The sequence below is a fragment of the Coptis chinensis genome, chromosome 6 (assembly GCF_015680905.1).
Source record: "Coptis chinensis isolate HL-2020 chromosome 6, ASM1568090v1, whole genome shotgun sequence".
Taxonomy (NCBI): Eukaryota; Viridiplantae; Streptophyta; class Magnoliopsida; order Ranunculales; family Ranunculaceae; genus Coptis; species Coptis chinensis.
The window spans coordinates 32614803-32622639 of NC_141461.1; the positions used below are offsets into that span (position 1 = coordinate 32614803).

Sequence of the window (7837 nt, forward strand, 5' to 3'; positions counted from 1 at the left end):
TTTTCATAGAAGTCACGTATTTTAGGTATATATTTATTCGAGTTTTGGGGCGTTAAGGTAACCATTATTTCTTACCTTCCTTGCAGGATTAGTTCTGTTGGTTTGTGTTGGTTATAAGTCTTTATGTTTCTTGGAAAAATTTGAGCGTCCACAGGTATGTCTTCATTCGAATTTGATTTGCTCCTTGTTCAAATTTGTACGAATGATTGGGACTACCATATAATTCATGCATTTTTCATATAATTCATGCACTAAAAATTCTTAACTCCTTTTTATACATTAGTTAGTATTAATGTATTTATACGTCATGTAACAATAGTACAAAGTTCACTGTTTTTTTAGATATCACAAAATAAGTTATCATATTTATATTTCATATGTTGCAATTTTTTAACATTTAGGACCCACCGTGGTTGGGCTTGATAGATTATACAATAGGAGTAGAGACAACATTTTCTTTGTTTAGTTAGGTTACATGAAAATCAATACTACTTGGCATTTCGCAACTATACCATATTGAGGTCATGTTATTATTATCCGTTTACTAAACTTTTCCCTTAGTTAATTTCCCATTAGATAAAAGGAATAAAAACTATAAGCAAAACATAAAACTTTTTAATGGTCTAATTTGCCAAATATGTAGGTATTACAATTGAACCGACGGAAGAAGGGTTGCCACTGCGTCTCTCTCCTTTTTCGTCTCGGTGTTTGAATACCCAATGGAAGTGGTGGAAGGAGGTTTACTAGTACAAGTACACCAAGCAGATAGGTTTTGGGTCAATTCTATACTTCGCCGAGTCGCATCGAAGTTGATAGGTTTTTGGTCGATTTTATAGTCGCCGGAATCGACGTACTCCACTACCAACTACTCGGCCACGTCTTCATAATCATCGACCATGTACCTCTTTTGCCCAATTTTCAGCAGACATCAGGAGATTAAACTGTATAGCGGATGAAATTTCATATCCAACCACTTGAAGACGTGCAGTTCGATTTAGACGTACTTCTTTTGTCTCCTTTATTATGCCAGAAACTCCTTTTCGGAATCTAAGGGTGGTGGCAGCTCAACCTGAGAATTCTATGAATATTCAGAGGAAACATGAACAGCCGGAATCCTCTATAGGTAATCAGAGAGTTGGAGCTCAACCTGGGAATTCTATGCATATTCAAAGGATACATGATCGGCCAGAATGCTCTAGAGGTAATCAAAGGGTTGGAGATGATGAAGAAATCTCTTCGCAAAGGGAGAGGGTGGATGATCTAGATGAAAATTGCCCGCTCAGGAAGTGGATTCGTAATATGAGAAATGCAACTCAACCTGAAAATTCTATGTTTATTCAGAGGATACCAGGTCAAGAACAAAGTTTGTTACAAAGTCAAAGACTGGAAATTAGAAGAGGTGAAAATTTCGCTAGACGAAAAGAGCACGCTCAAAACTAACAAATGAGCAACGTCATCGTTATTCGATATTGACACATCTCGGCCGAAAAGCGAAAGCACGGAAAATCAGACAATTGAGCAACGTTCTTTGTGCCGAGATATTGATACCTCCGACGCAAGCGAAGCACTTAATCGGTCAAACCTTTGACCAACAATGTGTTCGGCGCCGTCTAGATAATGATCGAAGAAACTATTCCAACCAAAATGAAACAGCAGAGGTACATCGTTTCAAACTAGCTTTACGAGCTCGTCGAAGACTAATAGTTGAAAATCAAGACCCCGTTGAACGGGTCGTTTCATAATGCACTCACGCATGCGTTTTATAGAAATGTAGCTCTTCGCAGAATTGCTCACCAAAGATTTTCTTGCAAAATAGTTGCTCTTTCCCGCCGGATAGTTGCTCGACATGGACGAGTTCCACAACCACAATCCCATGTACAATCGAGTATTGGAGATAACAATAGATGTGAAGTGACTATTCAAACACAAATTGTGAATGATTGCCTACCTTTTACCAATGCGCAAGTTTTCCGAAAATCATGCAACGATATTGTATGGTTAAGTTGTCCAGAATGCAAACGAAGATTCCCTGATTTAAAGATACACTACTAAAAAAAAGGGTTTTTATCTCGGTTCTAAAATTAGCCTTATCTCGGTTCTGCTGATAAGAGAGATAATATGTCATGTAAATGAGATAATATGTCCTGTAATTTAGGTACTAACTCTGAGTATAAATCTGTTATCTCGCCTCTTACTTAACCGAGATAAAATATATGGATTTTACCACTGGTGGATAGGAACTGATATAATAGGAAATTTCATTTATCTCACCATTGTGGAACGGATATAATAGGAAATTTCATTTATCTCACCATTCTAAAACTGATATAATAGGAAATTTAATTTATCTCACATTGAACTGATATAATTGATATTAAACCAAATATCTCTAAGACTCAAATGTTATAATAGCTATTATACCAAATATCTCGCACTAAAATGATATAATAGCTATTATACCAAATATCTCTAATAAATTAAAGAAAACAGAAATCCCAAAAAAATAGAAGTCCAACAAAAATTGAACTCCCTCTACAAGACTTTCGATCTCAATCAAAGGAATATCATTCACTTAACACACGATAATGGCAACGCCATTCTAATCCCAAGTATCTCGCCTCGGCTATCTCTTCGTGTATTTTTAAAACCACCTAGCTCATTCAACTCTAGATATGCTGCTCTTATCAAGGTACACTACTTTTCTTTTGGCTTATCATATCTATATTGTGTATGCTACTCATGAAAGTACATTGCAAGTCTTGATTTGGGTCCAAGAATACTGTTGGGAAAGAAGGGGAAAACGATGTTCTTGAGCGCCCAAAGAATCCGGCCGGGTTTCTTGTTAGGACAAAATATCTCTCAGGGATATAGCAACGAGAAAGAGTGGAGATAATTTCTGAAAGGATGATTCTTCTTCCCGAGGAAGAAATTATGGAAGAACTCAAAGCCGAGCTTCGGGTGATTCTTGAAGGAATAGGTGGCTCTCAAAGATAGAGAGGAGTTTTTGGTTATCGCGTAAACTTGTTGAGAATAGGGTCGATTTGACTGCTAAAACCCCCGAGTAGAGCACACGAGTGCAGCTTGAAGTTCTTGTTGCGATTAACACCGAATTCAGGCATTTTACATCCAAACATATGTCTTTCTCGGACCTCTCTTATGGAGGTTTTCTTGTACAAGAGATGCAGAAATATAGCATGTCAAAACCAGATTCCGGTGATGACTGTACTTGTGGATGTGTAGCAACAAGAAATGGTTTTCGCAATCACCGTATGTGTGTAATCTGTAACAAGTTTGATTTTGAGGTGAATACATGTCGTTGGATTGGTTGTGATTTATGCTCTCATTGGACTCATCTGGACTGCGGCAATTCGTGAAGGACAAGTTGTCATGGGCCCTTGTGTGAAGAGTGGAGGAAACCCTCCCAGAGATGCTTTTAGGTGCCGAGCTTGCAATCGAACATCCGAGTTGTTAGGTTGGGTGAAAGACGTGTTCCAACACTATGCACAGGTTGGGATAGAGAAGCTCTTGTGATAGAGCTTGATGTTGTTAGTAGGATCTTCCGCGGAAGTGAGGATCCTAGAGGGAGAAAGATGTTTTGGAAATGTGAGGAACTTATAGAGAAAATGAAGAGTGGAGTTTCAGAGTCAACAACATACAAAGTTATGATGATGTTTTTCCAAGGTTGATCTCTTATGCTTGACATCCTTTTCTTTCTCAATCCCTTAAATGTTAAGAAAAAGCAACTCCAAAGTTCCTCTGGAACTTTGATGATTGTTTTTAATCGACATAATTATGTTATCGCAAGCATGGTTCTTTGATGATTTGAATATTCTTTTGTAGAATACTGAAATACTAAAAAATTTGTATGTGATAATATATACATCTTGCAAGTAACTTGGTAGTAGTTTAAATGTTCATGTGTGTTTATGTGGATGGGGATAGAGGCGTGTGTTTATTTGTTGACACAAAACTCTCATTAAGTCTTCAGTTGAGCCTCTAGGTACCGTTATGGGGAAAATATATTTTTGATTATACTTCATTGAACCTTAAGTAACCTGTTAGTATTTTGTTTGGCATTGATTTTAGTGAAAGAAAGAAACTTGAATGCATCAGTTTGGACCGTAGTTTGTTGGTCACTTGGCCTAACTTAAGTTGGCTATTTAGGTAGCCTTAGTTGTCCTTATATATCCATAATTCCATATTAGTTAGGGCTTGCACAAACAGGTACAATTGATTCTTAACTACATATTTAGCTGAACCGAGCAAAAAAAAAAAAAACTACATATTTAGCTAATCAATGTTTGAATGACTACATGATATGTAGAAGCTCACTTTTGAAGGGCAAGAGGGCCCCATACAATCCTTCTCACATAACCTGTTTCTTAATAGTATGTTGTGTCTTAAGAAAGAGGAGAGTTGTATACCAATTGTGTCAATCAATAAAAAAAAACCTGTTTCTTATTATTTTGAGATGCCTTGGTTGACATAGATTTGACCTTATCAGGAATTTGAAAGATCAGGATGTCAACCAATCAAGTCGCCGAACCTAGCTGAGAAATTTAGATTACAAGGTATTTTACATCAACTTGTTCGTTGTATATTATTTTGTAATGTGTCCGCATTTTGGACCTTGTATTTACCCCCGTGTGATATACTTAACATAGCAGAGCAATTTAAGAAAACCTTCATATCCCCAAAAGGGCAAGGTTCAAGTTGTGGATAAAAAAACAACACAATTCATCTCTGATTCATGACATTCTAATTTTAATGCTTTAAATTCTTGATACTGTTGTCATTCCTTGGACATTATATTTTATTGCCAATTAATTTTTAATGTAGTATTGTCATTTGGTTTCTTTAGTTGATTGGTTTGGATAAGAGAGGGAACACTAAAATAGAAATTATGGGGAATGATTTGGTAGATTTTGGAAAGAGTTGAATGGGTTGAAGTGATATTCCTTTTAAGGTGACCACCGTTGAATGGTGGTATTGGGATCATTTGGGGATAGTTAGATGGTGAAGGCTTCGAACATTATTCATAGCTGTGTCGGATATCGGTGGTTCTGTTGGAAATTTAGAATTGTTCACTTTTGGATGTGAAATGGTTCCTTTGAAGGATAAGGGGGTGGTGAGACGTTTTTCATATCAACAGCAACAATTTGGTTTGAAATTTTTTACAAAGTGTTTTGAGCTCTTGAAAGTTTGAAAGCTTCCTACGTGAGTTGTGCTACATTGAGTACGATTAATCCGTGACTTTTGACATGTTACAGACAACTGTTCAATTTTCAAGTTCAAACCTACTTGAATTTTCATGGGCTTATATTGAGTATTGGATTTCAACTTTAACACTGGTTGGGGCAAAATTCAAAAGTTTTTGGCTAGCCCAATGGGCTGTCTTACATTTTGAATGTATAGGAGGTAATGAGGTATTGAGGTAACATTCCTTACCATTCTTATGATCTTCAAGAAAACGCGGACCACTCTCAAAATAGTAGTTCACTAATTTTGGATGTGCTAGAAAAGCTTATGGTTGTCAGAGTTTTGTTGGACTTGATCTGCAAACTTCTGATGATATTTTGGCGCTCTAAATAATCATTGGCTATTGATGGCTAATGTCATTAACTGATATAATAATGCAATTCATATATAAATGAAGTGAGTGTGATATAGCCAGTCCCAGCACTACTGTCTATATATGGGATCCCACATTCCTACCTGAATTCGGACTATGAATGTACGTCTGTTTATTATTATTATAGTTGATGTTATTGAGTGTGGAAATACTAGTAATCAGTTGTATTTTTTGTTCCCCAGGTGGGAAAAAGGATGAAGTTCCTGTAAGTCTAATATATAGACTCCATAATTTATATTCCAAGGGACTTCCATTTGCGGGACCAATCTCCACATTGAGGACAAATGAAGCTGAACTGGTACACTATTTGAATTATGATTGCTTGTTGATACTCAAGACTCTCTCTTAAATAAGGTTTTTTTTTTTAAAACTTGTTAGGTTTAAGCTGTCCTTCAAATGCTGCAAGGGTTTTAGAGCTCTCTCTTTTATTGGGATGATGACAGTTTTTGTCCCAAAACTGGGATTTATCTCGAACATGTTTCTCAGACAAGTCTCACTTGTATGCACTGTTATTAACTTATTGTATCTAGTATAGAGCCTGCAGGTGTTTTAAAAAGGTCATCTCATCCTGTAGTCATCAAGTGATTGGTTTATTTCCGTATATTTCTCAGTTTTTAACTTATAGTAATTGTTATGTATTGTTTTAGCATGGTGATGAAGGTCAACTAAGCATGGCATTTGCGACTGAAAAGCAAAAGGTTCCCCAGATTAGGTGATTTTCTTGTTTACAAAGAGAGAGAAGGAAAATAAAATGAAACTGACAAAATGGTTACAAAGCTGTTTTTCTTCACTGTTTATGATCTTCACTCTGTTATCAGTTTTTGTGATGATTCTTTTATGTTTGTTTGCCAGTTGAGGGTGAATCGTGGAAATCAGTGGAGTGGAACATATTATGGAAGTCAGATTTCTGAAGGATATGGGTATGCTGCAACCCACTTCCAGACTCCAACACGTCTAGCAGAGCATATGGGACTTATCTAGTGTATGGCAACCACCAACAAGCAAGCTGAATGTCTGATCAGCTCTCATCTTTTTCTCCAAATACGATTAGGCTCTTATATAAAGTGTTAACAGTTAAATCATCATGAATTGCAATTAGTGAACTATATTGTTGACTTTGAACTATGACTTAAAGTCAAGCTGAGAGTCAATGGTGCCTCATCGTCTACGTGAAGACAAATTTTATTTCTGCAATTCCTATCTCGATTATATTATTTTAAATGCACAAAAGCGTCTATTTATTAACAACGTTTTTTGCTCTTAGGTCGATTGGTTTAAGAAAGATGGAGATTCTGTAAGTAACGGGACACAATTTGCCAAAGTTTCTGGTAAGGTCACTATTGCAACATTTTTATACTTGTTCAACCCTTCATTTTTTTTGCCATTCTTCTTTTTGTTTATATTCTCTCTTATTTGTGGTTCTATTGCTTAGAAGTAACTTCTAAGCAATGTGAGGACCCTACATCTATCCTACCAGAGCTTCATTGGGGTGAGATATATAGCTTCCAGTGACACACATAGTAATGATTCTTGAGCAATCAAATAATTCTGTTCAGGCAGGGGCCTGCACTAAAGATGCACCTCAAGTTGAGTCCTCGGTTGCCAAGCGTGGAGATATTCTTATTGACATCAATGACCGATTCCCTCGGGATTTCCTGTCAGATATATTTTCAAAGGAAAGATTGACTGAAGACTCCTCTAGCATAAGTCTGTTGTACAATGATGGAACTGGATTGAGCATATACATTGGTCATTCTTTCAGAAGTTAGTACAGGATGAGTTTGTTAGAAATGATGTTTCTCTTATGGATCAGGACCATCTTGGATATTCGTCTCCACTTACTAAAGTTGATGAAGAGAGTCTTGGAGCCTATAACTTTTCACAGCTGATGACCGACGTGAATATATACCTTGGGAGTTGTGGATTCTCAAATTTTTTTTGAGTAGGAAATTCAGCAGGAACCATCTGTCTCCTTTCCTGCATATATAGAGAAAGGTTAAAAAATGTCTTATTATAGTTCGAAGAATAGTAATTGATACAATATTTGAGTTTCTATAAATAATTGACTGATCACTAGTACTTTTTGAAAGTTACGTTCATGTTCGACATTGTTCTTTCTTATCTTAATGAAATAAGTTCTTCAAATAATTTATTTATGTTGGGTTGTTTTTGTTAATTGGTGTTGATGTTTATGAATATGAAAGG

At 36.3% G+C, this 7837-nt stretch overlaps 1 pseudogene across 1 annotated transcript; it reads left to right on the top strand.

The window, feature by feature from the left end:
• The first annotated feature begins 1023 nt into the window (after window positions 1–1023).
• On the top strand, window positions 1024–6826 carry LOC147492618 (protein OBERON 1-like; annotated as a pseudogene). Its single transcript, XR_015198226.1, has 8 exons — window positions 1024–1363; window positions 1775–1875; window positions 2847–3681; window positions 4505–4571; window positions 5815–5930; window positions 6011–6189; window positions 6280–6344; window positions 6485–6826. The product of XR_015198226.1 is annotated as a protein OBERON 1-like (transcript).
• Window positions 6827–7837: the final 1011 nt, after the last annotated feature.